The sequence below is a fragment of the Neofelis nebulosa genome, chromosome 6 (assembly GCF_028018385.1).
Source record: "Neofelis nebulosa isolate mNeoNeb1 chromosome 6, mNeoNeb1.pri, whole genome shotgun sequence".
Lineage (NCBI taxonomy): Eukaryota > Metazoa > Chordata > Mammalia > Carnivora > Felidae > Neofelis > Neofelis nebulosa.
In genome coordinates this window covers 20,874,886-20,893,451 of record NC_080787.1, presented here as the reverse complement: position 1 = coordinate 20,893,451, position 18,566 = coordinate 20,874,886, and the positions used below count along the sequence as shown (strand labels likewise).

The 18,566-nt window shown below is 44.3% G+C and overlaps 1 protein-coding gene across 2 annotated transcripts in view; it reads right to left on the bottom strand.

Annotated features, from left to right (window-relative positions):
- Nucleotides 1-16,807, bottom strand: part of NEDD9 (neural precursor cell expressed, developmentally down-regulated 9) — a 184,438-nt gene extending 167,631 nt beyond the window's left edge. For both annotated transcript variants that reach the window (XM_058733003.1, XM_058733005.1), the window contains exon 1: nt 16,609-16,807. The gene's annotated coding sequence lies outside the window, so the exon portion shown is untranslated. The remainder of the gene's footprint in view (nt 1-16,608) is intronic.
- Between the last annotated feature and the right edge of the window lie 1,759 nt (nt 16,808-18,566).

Sequence of the window (18,566 nt, the reverse complement as noted above, 5' to 3'; positions counted from 1 at the left end):
CATCTAAATTCACAACAATCCAATGAGATGATGTACAGAGAAGAGTTAACACAGCAGGTCTGGGGCTGCTATCCTTAGAAAGCCCTGTTTGAAAGGTTGGCCTTTGGCTGGCATCTAGGAGCTTGGATTTCACAAAGGTTTCCACCATTCCCTGATAAGAATGACTTACTGTAGCTGTTTGTAAAAACAATGTGGTTTGTGTTAACACCTGCTCCCCTTTCTGGGGTTTGAAATTTTGCTATGTTCCAGACAGAGGATGCCTAAGTGGCCAGCCCTCAATCAAAACTCTAGCCTTGAGTCTCTGATGAGCTTCCCTGGTAGACACCATTTCATACCTGTCATGACTCATTGCTGGAGGAATTAAGCCTATCCTGCGTGACTCCTCTGGGAAAGGATTCTTGGTAGCTTGTACCTGGTTTCCTCTGGACTTTGCCCCATGTACTTTTCCCTTTGCTTATTTCAGCTTGATTCCATTGGGCATAATAGGTCTTAGCTGTGGATATGACTATATGCTGAGTCCTCTGAGTCCCCCTAGTGAGTCATCACATGGGGTGGGCTTGGGGATCCATGGCACACGTGTGTGACATTATTATCATCTCAGTTTTAAAGGTGAGGAGGCGGTTTCGTGGAGAGTTTAAGCAAACATCTTAAGGTCACACAGCAGGCACATGGCACCATCAGGGTTTGAACCCAGGCAGGATAGCTACAGAGCCCTTGTTTCCTCCTGGGGAGCCTCTAAGCTTACAATAATAATACTTCCCTCATTGGTGGATTGCGAGTCAAAGGAGATATGTTTGCTCAGAACATACTAAATGCTCAATGAAACTATATCATATTATGAGGCACCAAGCCCTCTATCTCTTCTGCCTGCTACCCAGGAAAGCTACCATACATTTCCCATAGCTCAATGACACATAGAATGTCTCCAAGAAATTGAAACATCCATGGGGAGGGAAAAGGAAGGGGAATGGTATGCAACTCCATGACTATGTTTTTAAATGTTTATTCTATTTTTGAGAGAGAGAGACAAAGAGAAAGAGAGAGAGGGAGAGAGAGCACAAACAGGGTAGGGGGCAGAGAGAGAGGGATACAGAGAATCCAAAGCAGGCTCTGTGCTGACAACAGACATCCCGATGTAGGGCTTGAACTCACAAACTGCAAGATCATGACCGGAGCCAAAGTCAGACCCTTGACCAACTGAGCCATCCAGGTGACCCAATGACTATTTTTTAGACAAGAATGTTTATAACAAGACTTTTGCTTTATATGCCAAATGGAGCCTCTATGCTTTCTCTCCTCTTCCCTTGCCTCTTCTCTCTCCTTGGGTCCAGCACGGAGGGGCTGGACACTGTGGTGATAAATTCAGCAGAGCTGGCTGGGTGTTTAGGAGAACTGAAGCAGAAGAAGGAGAGAGGGGCTGGGCAGCTTGGGTTGAGCCCCTTTCATCATGGTCACCCTATTTTCTACCACCCGTCCCCCAGACGGGAACACATTGTCTTGCAGCAGAATACCTAACATTCTGGTTGCTAAAATTATTTCTCAATCACCCCTTCCTATATTTCAACCCCCCTAGTTAATGTAGAAACATCCAGTCTCTTTCCATTTGAGGAAACGGAATGACCCTAGCATTCCACAGACTTATTCTTGCACTGCTTTCAAAGAAAAACCACTCTTTCTGTTCAATGCCTGTTGGCTATATGTCAGAGCAAATGTATGGCAACTTGCTGTGTTGCCCTAGTCGATAGATCCAGATGTCCTACTCAGAGCTGAGCTGGCTAAAGCTCACTACACCTCCATGGCAGAATTTGGACGGTAATGGAAGATGCCCTTGATGTAAAACCTCATCTTCTCCATCTCCTCCTCCAAATCCCTTTCAGTAGGGAAACAAACTTCCTATTTCGTAGGAAGAAATATGACTTACAGTGTAAATGGTGGGTGAGCAGTGGCCTGGCGATGCCGAATCAATGAGATCAAATCCTTCCCTGTGAGCACGTTTTGACAAAGTGAAATCGGAAGGAGCCCACAGATATTAGATAGCTGGAAAGAGGACTTGGTCACAACGAGTGCCAAAAGAAGGAGATGGGACCTACCTGTACAGCAGACATTCCCATGGGAAATCTTGGCCCTTGCTGGTCAGCAGGATGTAAGCAATATGGAAGAGGTGTAAATAAAGACCAAAACCTCCTATCTTGAAATAAAGTGTATTTTCATCTAAGAAAAATCAATGTCCTCACACCAAAGGCAAGTACACTGTCAGGATCCACTGGGAAGAGTTGCCTGGTCATTGGATAAACTCTTTTAAGCCAATGACTCAGTGAAAAAACCCGAGTTTCAGTCCTAGCTATATCTGGTGCTCAACCTGCCCAACTTTACATGAGTTACCTCATTGATTCTATCTCTATTTCAGTTTCATCATTGGTAGAGTGGGGGATATAATAATGCTCCCAGGATGCCAATAGACATTGGGTAAGATGATGTGGGTCAATGTGCTGACTGAACTGTAAATTAGTACCTAAATGTTAGCTATGAATGTTTCGCTCCGATAACATTAGCTATCACCAAGACTGAAGAGAAAAATCAAATGTGAAATAAAAACCTAGTTTTCATTGTATTGAGCATTCAGAAAGGAGGGTAAGTTACCTCAAGCGTAGAGCCTTTTAATGCTAAATTACAAATGGAAAGTGTATTGCAATAAACTCAGTTGTATGACCAATCAAAATATTAACTTTTCCTCATTGTAGCAGCTTAATCCTTCCTCCTGGGTTGGTCTGCTAAAAACCACACGCAGCGGTCTAAAAGGTGATTGGGCATCAATGAAGACTTAGGTCAGAGTCTCTGGAGTGGCCAGTGATTTAGTTTCTTGGATTAAGGAAGTCAACACCCTCACCAATGGCTGGATAAAAATAACATTCCTTTCTATTGTGATCATCCTACATCAAGGCAATGTTTGAGATTTAAGCAGCACAGTGTGATGTGCCTGCTACAGTTATTATGTGGTTGAACTTCTAAAACACACAGCAGCACAAATGTGTTTTATCAATCTTTGCTGTTGGTACGAATCTTGGAGAAAGCAAAGTTGCGTCACTTCCCAATGCAGCTCACTCTAAAATGGATCATTATTCTAAGGCACTCATCATGCCTGTTAGATTCAGATTCATCTGCTCGGAGCCCTTCACGCCCCTCCCCCCCCTTCTCTGCTCCCCATCATTCAAACACTCTGCGCTCTCTTCAAAAATGCTGCATACAGACTCATTAAGTTCAGAGTAAGCTGCAATTAGTAAGCCTGTCAGCTTCTCTTACAAGGAACTTATTTTTCAGTGGAAATTTTTGTAATGGTTCCTGTCTGATCTTTAACTCTTCCCTGGAGACCAAACTCCCCAGCTCAATTCTTGGCAGTGCGATCCTGAGAGTGAGTGATACCTCTTTGGACCAATTAATTACTGCAATTTCTTAAATTTAGCCACTAGCTGTTTGGCACCTTCCACACAGCACCCCTTGCAAAGAAATCCTGCAGAGCTCTGAAATGCCTGGCCTCCCTGTCTGTACCCTCAGAGATTTGTAAGCCTGGATCCTGGTCCTCAAAATGCCTCCTCAAGTGTGGTCAGGGGTAGTAAGCAAAAAAAAAAAAAAAAAAAAAAAAAAAAAAAAAGAAGCCTCCGTGTTTCAGGGACTCACTTGCATTTATTTTACTGGGTGAGGGTGATGAGGTGATTGCCAATGTCTCCCAGCTCAACGACCAAGGGACCGCTTAGAACGTCCTGTGCGTCACCTGGATGTTGCTTCTCCCCTGGGCCCACGGGGCCATTTGCAAGTTGAGAAGCGGGGATAGGAATGTAGGATAACTAGGAATCCCAAGAGATGGAGTAAGGTTTTCAACTTAGAAGGCAAAGCAATGACGATCTGTTTAACTTACAGATAAAATAAACATTATGTCATTTATCAGTTCCTGGGATTCCTCACAAGCCCAGAAAATCAAGGGTTGTCTATGTCTCTAAAGAGGTAAATACAACGATTTTGTTTTTCTGTTTGAGTCACACGGGGGTAACCACTAAAACACTTGGGTATGTTACAAATCAACATACAATGAAAGAAATCATCCCAGTAGTTTTCTGACTTTAAGCCCACTTGAACAAAGTCCCATGCTGGCAGGGACTATTGGTACTATTTCTAACGTAGCTCAGCACGCTGTAGGGAATCCATAAATATTTGTTGACTGGTGACTGATATGCACGCTGATCTCCACGAGGACAAAGGATATCCTCCTTATATTTCATCTCAGTACTTATACCTATGAGCTCATGTTTATCATCTAGCTAATGAAATATCATTTTGACCTTCTTTACAGAGGTGGAGATGAATTTAATTGAGTTATTTTATTCATCCGAGAAGTGTTTGGGTTTTGTTTTTGCACGCTCTTCTCTTCTGGCGTTCTTCTCTTGTCGGACCCTATTCGCTCTTTAGGCCCCTTCTCTTTTATGAAAACTTATTCTCTCTCCTCCTCTTCTTCCTCATACTCAGTACGTACTGAGCATTTAATGTGTCAGACACAGCGCTAAGTGTTTTGCGTATATTGACTCATAGAGCCCTCAAACCCATGTACTGACTCAAAAGAACCCCACCGAGTGAGGTATTACTGCTCTTACCTCCCTTCTGCAGATGAGAAATGGAGAAACAGAAGGGTACAGTGGTAACCTCTTCAAGGCCACACAACAGGAAAGAGGTAGAGGTGGGATTTGAACCCAGGCCATTGGCTCCAGAGCTGCCCTCTTAAGTATTCCACTGGTTATCCAGTCTCCTGGATCTGCCCATTTCCTGAACTCTGATGATCCCTTTTGTTGTTGTTGTTGTTGTTGTTTACAAGAAGATAGCTAATAATCCTCATTTTATTAAAAATAGGCTAGGGGCGCCTGGGTGGCACAGTCGGTTAAGCATCCGACTTCAGCCAGGTCACGATCTCGCAGTCCGTGAGTTCGAGCCCCACGTCAGGCTCTGGGCTGATGGCTCGGAGCCTGGAGCCTGTTTCCGATTCTGTGTCTCCCTCTCTCTCTGCCCCTCCCCCGTTCATGCTCTGTCTCTCTCTGTCCCAAAAATAAATAAAAAATGTTGAAAAAAAAATTAAAAATAAAAATAAAAATAGGCTAATACTCTATGCTCTATTGTATCTGTTGCATTGATTTTAGTCCACATTTTTTTTGTATCTTTGTGGTATAGATCACCTTTATTCTTTTTTAACAGTAGCATAGGGATGCCTGGGTGACTCAGTGAAACATCAGACTCTTGATTTCAACTCAGGTCGTGATCTCATGGTTCGTGAGTTTGAGTCCCGAGTCGGGCTCCATGCTGACAGTGGGGAGCTTGCTTGGGATTCTCTCTCTCCCCCTCCCCCTCTCCCCCCTGCCCCACCTCTCAAAATACATAAACTTAAAAACAATTTTTAAATAAACAACAACAACAACAGCAAAACCACACACAAAACCCCAGAAGCATAGTAATCCGTAAGTGTGGATTCCCAAATTATAATGAGGATCCTCCTGATGGACGTTGTGACAGTGTTCACACTTTCGATATCAGGCACAACTGCATTTCAAATCACCGCAAAATAAAGAAACACATGCTAGGCTGAAGTCAAAAAGAGAGTGTTGGGTCAGGTAGCTCTTCCGTGCCATTAAGAAATAAATTATTCAGCAGAGAGAAAATAAGACATAGATAAGGCCAGCACTTCTCTAAGTGAGTATTATTGAAGGAATATTACTGCTGCGGGTATTAACTCATGTATGTAAAAGCCCTTTTCTCTGCGCAACATTTTGCTTAACTGTGAAATAGACATTTCGCTGTTAAATCATGCCGGCAGGGACCCAGGAGGGCCAATCACGGGCCTGCTTGGAGGAAGGCATCACACGAAACAATTCCTGAACTTTTCCTATGGCTGAAGTAAGCAGCCAGCCATATTTTCTCTGAAGACTGCTCAGGCCCAAAACATTCTTTGCTCTGCTCTATCGAGATGAACGCTGCTTTTCAATCAGGCTGTTATTCAAATACTGGAACAGGTCCAAATTTGCTTTCCTGAGGAAAAGCCTGTCTCTGCCTCCAGCATGCGCAGTCCAAGAGGGCGGGCTCCTGGCCCCTCACCAGGGACAACCAGGCCTGGCCCCCATTCTTTCAGTGTGCAGGGGGGGGGGTGTCTCCTGCCTCTGCCCTCCCACTATCCGCACGCAAGTCAAAGGGACCAGCTTGCAGGTCCCCCAGGAGCGTCCTGGTGCACAGCCACCTTGATGCGCTGCTCAGACCGCCTCTTATTCCCCCTCACAATCTCCTCATGCTTTTCTAGATCTTTCCCACTCCGCGAGGCCGGCCATCTGAGCCTCAGCTCTCCCGAGCAGGCTTCCTGACTCAAAGAACTCTCCTTCTTCATGGTGACACTGGCCTCTAACACTCACTTGGTGATCCACTCACTCACTCACTCACTCACTCCTTCGTTTATCCATCCATTCTTATGCGCCTATCAATGCCAGAGACACAGCAGTGAACAAAACTAAGTCCAGGGGAGTAAACAAAAAAAAAAGCAAATACGCAGGTATTTACAATGGCAGGTGGCGGTAAGTGCAGGTAATGGCGGGAGTGTTGGAGGCATATATATATATATATGTATAAATAAATATATTTACTATATATAAATAATATATATTTATTATATATAAATATATATAAATATATAAATATATAATTATATATTATATTATTATATATTTATATGTATATAAATATATAATATTATAATATATAATTATAAATATATATATTTATATACATATAAAAATATATAAATATATAATATATAAAAATATATATATTTATTATATATAAAATGGTCAGGGAAGACTAGTGTGATAAGGTGTGACCTGATTGCTGAGCGAAGGGGGAGCCTGGCAAGTAAGACTCAGAAGGTCCTTCCAGTGCAGAAGTCCTGAGTCGGGTGCATAATTGGCCTTTTAGGGGAACATTAAGGAGGCCACTTAGCGGCCTTTTAAGTGTGGTCTTTGCTTTGCAAACAAATGTATGGTTTTTTCCTCAACTTGAGGGTAAGCTTCCTGAGAGGGGTTGGATAATCCGTGATAAAGTGTCATGATGCTTTCTTTCTTCAGTAAAATTCCACTGTCTGAAGTATACCAATCAAAGTTTTTGGTAAGGGCTGGAAAGGGCACAAGGATACTTGGATAGGATTATAACCCCTAGCTTGTGGCCCTCGAATATCCCAGTAAAATACCAATGTTCTTAGAGTGTAAGTCATGCCTAGGCTCATAGGCCCAGAGCCACATACAGCACTTAGCAAGCAGGCACAGGTAACCTCATCACTTTTTAAAAAAATGGATTCTCAGGGAGCCTGGGGGCTCAGGAAGTTGAGTGTCTGACTCTTGATTTCTGCTCAGGTCATAATCTCATGGTTCGTGGGATGGAGCCCTGCATCAGGCTCTGTGTTGATAGCGGGGTGCCTGCTTGGGATTCTCTCTCTTCCTCTCTTTCTCTGTTCTTCCCCTACTTGCTCTCTCTCTTTCTCTCTTAAAATAAACAAACAATTAAAAAAACTTTTAATTAAAAAATGGATTCTCAGTTCTAAATAAAATGAACTAATCCCTTTATTTCTAATAACTGCCCTTGCTTCAGACAAAATACCAAGAGCGCAATGAAAACAGAGGCCAATAAAGTAAATAACTTAAAGCAACCAACCAAAGGAATATCATCAAACAGTCCTAGCTGAGCCTTTCCAAATCAGTGCTTCTCAAATCATAACACCTTTATTAAGTGGTTCTTTTATCCATCATGCCATAAAAATAGTGAAATATGAAAAAAAACTATGTACAAAATAGTTTGGTCACTTTATTTTAAATACAACTGTATGCAATTGGTTAATCCTCACTGTCATTTATAACTGAATCATATGTACTTTGGAAAGCTGTACAGGGGCGCCTGGGTGGCGCAGTCGGTTAAGCGTCCGACTTCAGCCAGGTCACGATCTCGCGGTCCGTGAGTTCGAGCCCCGCGTCAGGCTCTGGGCTGATGGCTCGGAGCCTGGAGCCTGTTTCCGATTCTGTGTCTCCCTCTCTCTCTGCCCCTCCCCCGTTCGTGCTCTGTCTCTCTCTGTCCCCCCAAAAAAAAAAAAAAAAAAAAAAAAAAAAACGTTGGAAAAAAAAAAAAAGTTGGAAAGCTGTACAACGGATAGCATGCTGTGTGTGATTGTTGAAATGTGTTTATGGTCATTCTATAATTTACATCTGAGGTCCCTCCTCAACCAGGAATTCCATGAAGACACAACCTTATTATATCCCAGCACCATATTATCAAGTAAATTGGATTTGATTGGCTCAAGTTGTATTTGTAGTGCTTCTTGTAGGCATAAATCTTACAAGGGATTTTAATTCCTTGGGCATCTCTTCTGCATGATTTCCTTAAAGATGGGGATTTTGTCTACTTAGCTTCATTGTTGAATCCTCAGTACCCAGCACAGTGTCCGCCCATAGGGGGCCCTTCACTAATGTTGAGCAAATAACTAACCGATTTTCTGAAATGAGATATGGTATCTGTGATAGCTAACTTTATGTGTCAACTTGGCCAAGCCAAGAGATCCCCATATTTGATCAAACATTATTCTAGATGTCTCTATGAAGTTACTTGTCAGGTAAGATGAAAATTTAAATTAGTTGACTCTGAGGAAAGCAGATAGCCCTCTATCATGTGGGTGAGCCTCATCTAATCAGTTGAAAGCCTTAAGAGAAAAAGACTGATTGCCCCTGAGGAAGAATTCTGCTAGCCGACTCTGCCTTCGCACTCAGTTGCAACATCACCTCTTCCTCGGGTCTCCGAGGAACTTGCCATCTTCCATAGAAGCATAAGCCGATTCCTTAAAAGAAAGCTCTCTGTATCGTTACACATATACTCACATGCTATTGGCTCTGCTTGTCTAAAGAACCCTGGCTAATTCAGTATGCCTTACTCATTTGCTCTCTCAATGAATCAGTCAACACATGCTATTTACCAAGAATCATTCTCACTCACCAAGGCCCCACAGCCGCCAAAGCCAGACCAGTGACACAACCCAGATAGCTTGACACAACCCAGATAGCTTGCTTCTTTTTTTTTTTTTTTTTTAATTTAAGAGAGAGAGATAGAGAGTGCCCAAGTGGGAGACGGGGGCAGAGGGAGAGAAAGAGAATCTTAAGCAGGCACCGTGTTCAGCGCAGAGCCCGACATGGGCCTCAATCCCACGATCATAGGATCCTGGGATCATGGCCTGAGCCAAAAATCAAGAGTTGGATGCTCAACTGACTAAGCTACCCAGGTGTCTCCCCACCTCCGACAGCTTTTGACCTTAATTTCTCCACTCTGGGTGGAGGACCAGAGAGCATTACCTCCTCAAAGTTTCATTTCTCTTGTGATGCAAAGCACCTGTACATCTCTCTAGAGAAACAGGTGCCAAGAGAACATTGTACTTGTCAAAGCTGTGTTGTGATGGTGTTATGGGAGGCACCAATTTACTACTGTAATTTTAGGGGAAAATACTTCCCAGGGCGATGCTGAGACATTAATAGTATCACTTCCTCTAAATATTTCCACTCTTTAGAGTGAAGCTGTGGGTGGGGAATTTCCGTCATGGAAACTAGCCAAAAGGTTACAAAAGGTTCACGGACATGGTACCACTTGATGTGTGGCAGATAATTGGTCCCCCCATAAGGCTAAGGAAAAGACGAATCTAAAAATACATCAGCTGGAAGCCTCTAGGGGAGCACGGCATGAAATCTGGTTCTCTTGGGGATCTAGCAATGAGATTAGCAGTCACGGAGTCTATCTGTGGACCTGAGGGAGGATGCTTCTGTAGAGTCCATATTCACATAGACCCTCCCACTGAGGGTTTGTGTGGTAGGGGAAGTGGACATTGAGAGTGAAAGCCTTCCTTAATGTGCCTGCAGGAAGCACAGTTCACCCCTGGGAGTATGTTTTCTCTCTGGGAGTCATTTTTATCTCTTTCTTCCTTCCCCTTTAAGGCCCCTCCTCTCCTTTGATGTCTTTTTCCTTCTGGCTCTCGGTTCTCTAATTCATTTACCTCTTACCTCCAGTGGAAGCCTGTTTCTAGCATGAAGCCAGGCCTCACGCCTCTGCTGGTAGTGTTTTGTGCATGAGAGAGGGAGAGATCTGGGGAGCATTCCTGAAATTATACCCTGAGCCTTCATCGGTGGCAATTACCTAGCACTGTCAATGGGGAGAAATGATAAATAGACTGTCATATGTCCACTTGATAGAATGCTATACAGCCATCAAAATAACTCATCAACACCTATTTGCATCGATGTGGATTAACCTTCAGAAACAATGTTGAGCCAACATGTTCCAGTTATGGAAGGATATATATGGTATGATCATATTTGCTTAAAGTTACCAAACAGGAAAAAATAAACAGCATACACAATACACATAAATTACATATTAATTAATTTTTATATAAATAAATTTAGACATAACTTACAGTCCACATATGATATATCTGTACCTATAGACATATGAGGCATATCTAAAAAGAAAAGTAAGGGAGAATGATTAACACAAAATTTAAGAGAGCAGTTCCCTTTGTGGGGGGCATGGGTAGAAACTGATACAATTGGCTAGGGGCATGAATCAGGCCTCAAGGGTTGGTAAGGTTTATTTCTATTACTATTTAGAAGGTAGGCACGCGTAACATATGCTTCTTTGTAGTATGAAATGTTTTCCGATACCTAAAAATTTTTCCTAAAGTGAAGTTTGTGCAGATTATTAATCCTCATTTATCATCTTCCTTGGAAAACGAAGGGAGGGGCTTGGGGGATAATCACTGCTTATAAAAATCAAAGAGAACATTAGCGGAGTTATAGACCTCCATTAACCAAAGCTTCCAGTCGGAACCGAAGGTGAAAAAGAATTGTGGATGTACTGATACCTTCACTTGTTACCTCCCTTCACCATTGCTTGACTTACTTCTGACCCCCCAGGATGCTTCCTTAGGGCAGAACCACCATGTAATGGAGCCGGGAAGGGTGTCAATTTCAAGCTATCATCACTGCCTGGATATTTGGGAGCTATCATGGGTGCAGTGTTGATTTGAATGATCAAAACAGTCTGCAGCAAAGGGTGGCTTGGACACCCCAGCCTAGGACGTCCCTGTCGTTCGTGGCCCTGTGGCACGCACACATGGCAGGTGCTGGGTGGAATGAGACTCAGCTGTGGCCTTGAGGAGCTCCCGCTCTAATGAAGCTCTGCCAGTCTTCTCTCAAAGTCCTGCCTCCCGGTGTCTATCATGTCAGTTGTGCTCCCAGCACAATTAGTAACATGATTTTTTTTTTCCTTTCAATCGACTCACTTTTTTTTTTTAACTTGAAGATATTTACTTATACTAAAAGAAAGTTTATACCACTCCTGCAGGTGAATAGCCAGTGCCGCTACAGTTAATAGAAGGTAATCATGGAAAACAGATGCAGGAAAACAAAACTATGCTGGTGAATTTTAGCTGGTTCTCGTTGACTGCTGATGGCTCATAGTCCAAGGCTCCCTTTCTCCTTGTTAAAAAGGTAAATGGTCAATGGTTAGAGAATGTTAAGATCAGGCCAATCTCAAACGATCAGGAGAGTGAAAATGGGAAAGTTTTCTGTGGCAAGGTCTAGTGACAGCATGATTGTATGCTATATCTGCGTATTGTGTACCATGTAAAATTATCCTGTGGTGCCCCACAGTTTGGAAACTTTGATCAAAGGAGTTGCCAGGAGACAGATAAACGGAAGGAAAATGGAGGGCATTTGGAGTAAGGTGTGATACAGTTTTGCACAGGACATGTTACGTCTAAAGGAACTCTCCCTGGGGCGCCTGGCTGGCTCCGTTGGAAGAGCATGTGACTCTTGATCTCGGGGTTGTGAGCCGGAGCCCCATGTTGGATGTAGGGATTACTTAAAGATAAACTATTTTCATTACTTTTTAATGTTTATTTATTTTTGAGAGAGAGAGAGAGAGAGAGAGCAGGGGAGGGGCAGAGAGAGAAGGAGACACAGTATCGGAAGCAGGCTCCAGGCTCTGAGCTGTCAGCACCGAGCCCAATGCGGGGCTCGAACTCATGAATTGCAAGATCATGACCTGAGCAGAAGTCAGACGCTCAACCGACTAAGCCACCCAGGTGCCCTAAAAATAAGCTCTTTAAAAAAAATAAAGGATCTCTCCCTGTGTACCTGGGTCCTTTCTCTAAGCAGGATCTCATAAGGGGCTGAGGAGGACGTCCTCCATATGGCCCTGAATAGATATGAGGGATATCAAAATGCAGATGCCTAAGTAAACGGGGAACAGTGAGTGACATGACCTGAGTATGCACAGGGCTGTGTAGCAGCTTGAATTTCCCCAGAAGCAGACCCTGACTCATATTCGAGTGCATGTACTTTGTTTGTTTGTTTGCTTTAAAGTTTACTTATTTGTCCCAAGAGAGACAGAGACAGTGCAAGTTGGGGATGAAAAGAAAGAGAAGGAGAGAGAGAATCCCAAGCAGGCTCCTTACGGCCAGCACAGAGCCTGACACCGGGCTCAAACTCGCGAAACCAGGAGATCAGGACCTGAGCCCAAACCAAGATGCTTAACGGACTGAGCCATCCAGGCCCCCTCAAGTGCGGGTAGTTTAACCAATGATCCCAGGACACCTTGCTGGAGAGCAGGAAGCCAGGGAAGAGTCGTGAGAAGGGACGGCACATAAAAGGTCTGTTATCAAGCCGGCTACCCCTGTGGCAACTGAGCTTAAGTTCACGTGGAAACTTTAGGGAATCAGTAAAACATGCGTCTTAGAGTTATTCCACTCAGGCCTGAGGGAGCTGGGATGTTTACGGCCCACTCGAGAGTTGGATTCTGGGCCTTTTCATTTGCCTTTAAGCAATTACAGTGGCCCTACTTGGCTTGGAGAAAGCTCTCAGGTCCTGAGAGAAAGACTCAGGCTGTTAGAAGTTAGTTCAGTCCTGATGAGGCCCAAAGGATGTAGGTAGGAAACTGTTTTCACTCCACCCTTCCTCTGCTAGAAACTTCAAAAACGTGTCATGCTTGACCCATACCACAGCATTCCAAGAGGGCTCTTTCCCCTCATTTACATACAGAGAAAGAGGCTCTATCATTTTAGGCATCATTGCCCAAAGTCAGGCAGCCTGTGTTCTACACCCCTGGTTACGCCTTCCGGGTCGTCTTCTTTTTTAACATCGAGGTGAAATTCACATGACATACATTAAACATTTGCAAGAGGACAATTCAGCGGCGTTCAATATGGTCACAATGCTGTGCCAACACCACCTGCATCTGGCTCCAAAATACTTTCATCACCCCCACAGGAAATCTCCTACTCAGTAATAGCCACTGGTAGCCATCAACCTGCACTCTGTCTCTACTGACTTACCCATTCTGGGTATTTCATATAAATGGAATCAAGTACTTCTTGTGCCTGGCGTCTTTCACTTTACACAGTGCCTTTGAGACTTAACCCTGCTGTGGGATGTATTAGCAGTTCATTTTTTCTTTGGTGGCTGCATAATATTCCGTTGCGTATGGACATACCACAATTTGTCTCTCCACTCATCTGCTGATGGACATTTAAGCTGCTTGCCATCTCAGGCTGTTGTGAATAGTGCTGCTAGCAAAGTGTGCACACATGTACATATTTGAGTCCCTGTCTTCAGTTCTCTTGGATGCTTAACTAGGAGTAGAATTGCTGGGTCACGTGGCAATTTTGCATTTCTCTTTTCTTTTTTTTTTTCTTTTTTTTTTTTTAATTTTTTTTTTTAACGTTTATTTATTTTTCAGACAGAGAGAGACAGAGCATGAACAAGGCAGGGGCAGAGAGAGAGAGGGAGACACAGAATCAGAAGCAGGCTCCAGGCTCTGAGCCATCAGCCCAGAGCCCGACACGGGGCTCGAACTCACCGACCGTGAGATCGTGACCTGAGCTGAAGTCGGACGCTTAACCGACTGAGCCACCCAGGCGCCCCTGCATTTCTCTTTTCAAGGAACTGTGCTAGTCTTCTTGTGGGGGCTCCTTCTCCTCTAACTTTTATTTATTTATTTATTTATTTATTTATTTATTTATTTATTAAAAAAACTTTTTTAACATTTATTTACTTATTGAGAGAGAGGGATGGAGCACGAGCAGGGGAGGGTCAGAGAGAGAGGGAGATACAGAATCTGAAGCAGGCTCCAGGCTCTGAGCTGTCAGCCCAGAGCCCAACGTGGGGCTGGAACTTACGAACCACAAGATCGTGACCTGAGCTGAAGTCGGATGCTTAACCGACTGAGCCACCCAGGCACCTCATCCCCTACCTCTATTTAAATGTTAGAATTTCTTGGGGCACCTGGGTGGCTCAGTCGGTTAAGCATCTGACTTCAGCTCAGGTCATGATCTGGTGGTTTCCTAAGTTCCAGCCCCATGTTGGGCTCCGGGCTGCCAGCTCTCTCTCTCTGCCCCTCCCCCACGCATGTTCCTTCTCTCTCTCCCTCTCTCAAAAACAAACACTAAAATAAAATAAAGGTTAGAATTTCTTGAGATTCGATTCTAAGCCACACTCTCCTTTCCCATTTGATACTTTCCCTCAAGCATGTATCACCCACAATCATGGTTGCTATTACCAAATCTATGCCAAGGATCCCCAGACCTCTCCCCTGAGCTCTAGATATTGGCCAGTGTCGAATGCCTGACTGACATCTGCATTTGGATCAATTCTAGAACTGAACTAACCCAAGCCTGGTCCCCACCAGCTTCCCCAGTCTCAATGACTGGCTATAACAACATCAAGATCCGTTTGAATGTGCAAACCGGGAAACTGGGGGTCATCTCTGACCCTTCCCCCCTCACTCTCCTTTTCTGTCCACCACCAAGTGCTGTCGATTTTCCTTTCTAGCTGACTTTTAAATTTGTGTAATTCTGTCTCCACTGCGACCACTCTTGTCTGTATTCACGTAGATACACTTGCCTGGCTGACTTTCTCCACCTTCTGATTGGTCTCCCTGTCTCTAGATGTGGTCCCTTTCCATCCGTCCTCCACACCTATTCTAAAAGCCGTGGAGAATCCCTCTACCTTCTCCGTGGCTTTTAGAATAAGCAACATCTTTCATGCTGCACTTTGGGCTAATTTGACCCACTATCCACTCGCCTCCCGCTACACTGGCCTTGATTTTGCCAGATAATTCTGTGGTCTCCTACGTCAGGAAACGGTCTCTGCTGTTCTCTCTGCCTGGAGCATAGCCTTGTGAACTCCTACGCCTTCTTTTCAATTCTAGTCTCATTTTCTTTCTAGAAACCTCCCTGCCTCCCAGACGAGATCAGCTTCCCCCACAATATGTTGTGATCCTTATCACATTTGTGTAATTAGTAATTAACGTCTGCTTCTCCCCTGCGCCGTAAACTTTTTGGAAGCAGGGCAATGTCCGTTTTCCTTCATCTTATGTAAGTTTTGACTTAAAAGCAGCTGCCCCATGAATGAACTAATTAATGAGAAATGGTGGAGCTCCAACTCAAAGCTGATTTGTCATCCTGCCCTTTCCACTGCTCCACTTTGCCCCATTCTTAAAACAGGGATGTCCTTGCAGATTGGAAGGAATTTATCCCCAAACTGGAAGGAAGTAGAAACAAGGAGGAAAATCACTTGACTTGTTCCCAGGGTCCTGTCATGGGCTCTTCACACCCACTTCTGGTGGGAACCAACTTTCTTGGGTGGGGGGGAAGCTCCTCAAACAGGGGTTAAGAAGACCAGAGCACACACCCTCAGCTCTCATCACGGGCACAAAGGGCAGAAAACCAGCCCGCCGACGTCCACACAGCTTTGAACAACATGCAACGCTTTTCGAATGACATTCCCTTGAAAGTGGTCCGTGTTTTTCGTTTTGAAATGATTTCACCAAGATGAAAAGGCTGCCTCAATTCCTTTGTGGAAGAAACGCTACTGAATGAATGAATGACTCAAGGGAATTAGTAAATACAGAATAAAGAAAGGATGGAGAAGTTGAGGTGGCCCAGTGCAAACAGGTAGAACATAGTGTGATTTGTCCCCAAGCCCTTAGAGATGATGCTGATGACCAGTTCTCTGCAGAGCCAATCAACCCTGAGTCCAATCCCCAATCACCATTTCCTACCCCTCCAGGCTGAGTCCCAGAGGGACCGAAAATGACATTATGAATGATTTTAGTCCATCATAATGTGCAAGTGACAGCTCACACTTTGAAGTATTGAAATAAGTTAGGAGAAGCCAAAGCTCAAGGTTATCACAGGTATGCTCTCTGCGGAGGGCAGCAAGGGGGAGGAGCCATCCAGCTTACACACCCGGAAGCACCTCCCCACGATGATTTCAAAAATAGAATCATGTAGGTTTCAGGTTGCTTTAAAGCCAGTGCCTGCGGGTCGACTGGAAAGAATCCTGGAGTCCCTCTTTCCACCTTTGGGACGTGTTGAGGCCCTCTCAGCTCCAGTTCAGGGGTGTCAACAGAGGGGAACACTAACAGATGTCTGATACCAGCTCAGGAAGTCAGAGTCTGAGTGAGTCCCACCCCCCGTCAGGCCACAACAAGTGTCTGAGAACTTACCCAGGGCAGAGCCACTGCTGCTGGATCGTCCGGTCTCACTGGTATTCTCTCCCTCTCCCCAGTCAGGCAGGTGGGAGCTGGGAGCTCAGTGCTGCCTCATCCCGATGCTTGTATCTTGCCCCGGCCACCAGATTCGCTTCTAAAGGCAGCTGCAAGCATTTCCCTACTGAGCAACCACACACATAGACTGTGAACAGGGTTTGTGCGTGTTTTTCCTTCCGGTTGCTGCAAGTGATGTTGTCTCAGTTCATTTCCTCTCTGTGTCTTTTTTTTTTTTTTTTTTTTCATACACTGGGGGCGATATGTAGTTTAGGGGCAGGTGAGAAATCTAGCTCTCATCGGTACTGCTTGCTCTTTTGAGAAAGAGAGGTGATCTTTAAATTATCATTGCAATGGCATTCTGCAGAGTGGCATAAACTCCTTTCTAGGCTGCCCGGAGGCAAACATTCAGCTATGTTAAGGCCAACCAAATCAGGGTTTTGTGGTTTTATGGACTTAATAGACTCTAAAGAATTCCCCTATTAAGTTGACACGAAGCAACTTTTCATTCGACCAGTATTTTTTGAGTCTGTGCACTGATAGGCACCCTGCTAGGCACTAGGCACCCAGTTGGAGCATCCCAGTGTGGAATGGAGGCCTAGACTGAGCAAGTGGAAAGGACTTTGGAAGTTCCTTAGTCCCAAACCTTTGTCTTCTGGCTGTGCCTCTGGGTAGCCGACAAGTGGTCTGGTCTGAGGCTAACTACCTGGTGGTTACCCTTTAAGCGCCTTTGGTCTTTCTGGGCCTCAACTTCCTCATCTGTAAAAGGGACAGTCATAGGATTGTTGCGAGAGTTAAATTAGTTACTATATGTAAAGCCCTCAAAGAGTGGCTGGCACAAGTCAGTAGGTAGGCAGGATATGAGCATTTGCTATCATCACTGGTGGTGAGTTATATTATTATAAGCTCAGTCCTTTGGTTTTTCCTTCTCTTCCCACTTCCCATCCCTCTCTGGTGCCTAGGAAGGGACTGGGGGACAGAGAGGGTTGAGGAGAGAGGGAGATGGTTTGAAGGATCGATACTCCCCCGTGATCAGGTAGAGTTACTGCTCCAGGGTCAACACAAAGAAAAGCACTGCCCTTGACCTTCCCCCTCATCTTTGATCTCCGCTCATAGTATCCACTGCGCTCTTGTGACTTCTGTTTCGTTGCCGTTTTGGGAGTCTTAATATCCTGCAATACTTTTCTGAAATTCAGATCTGTGTCATCTATTTTTAAGTGTTGGGCCGGCCTGACTCATATGAAGGAAATACTTCACCCATAAGCAGATGCCATATTTAATTTTTTTAACATTTATTTATTGTTGAGAGACACAGAGAGACAGAGCATGAGGGGGGAGGGGCAGAGACACAGGGAGACACAGAATCCGAAGGAGGCTTCAGGCTCCGAGCTGTCGGCACAGAGAGCCAGATGCGGGGCTCGAACTCACAAACCGCGAGATCGTGACCTGAGCCAAAGTCAGACGCTCAACCGACGGAACCACCCAGGCACCCCAGCAGATGCCATATTTAAGTAAAGAAACAAAACACTCTGCTCAATGCCTTGTGTAATTAGGACTTATAAATAAATCGATGACAAGAACATCCATGGTAATCCTTATATAAATATTGCATCCATAGGTGTAATTAGCAACATTCATGGTAAAAGTATCATCTATTTTTTCTTTCTCTCTTCTTTTCCTTAAAACACCACTCTTGCATACATGCTATATATCAGGAACAGTTCCAGATCTGAGATAGAATTATCCTATTCCCCAATTTTTATTTTCTAGTGCAGCATATCCATAACAAATCGAGCAGAGTGGAAGTCTAGACAGTACATATTTTTTCAAAGTGTCCCTCCATGCATTTCCCGTTATCCCATATCATGTGCTATTTTCTCCACTAGATATTTAAGCAGCATAAATTTAAGTGTGTCAAT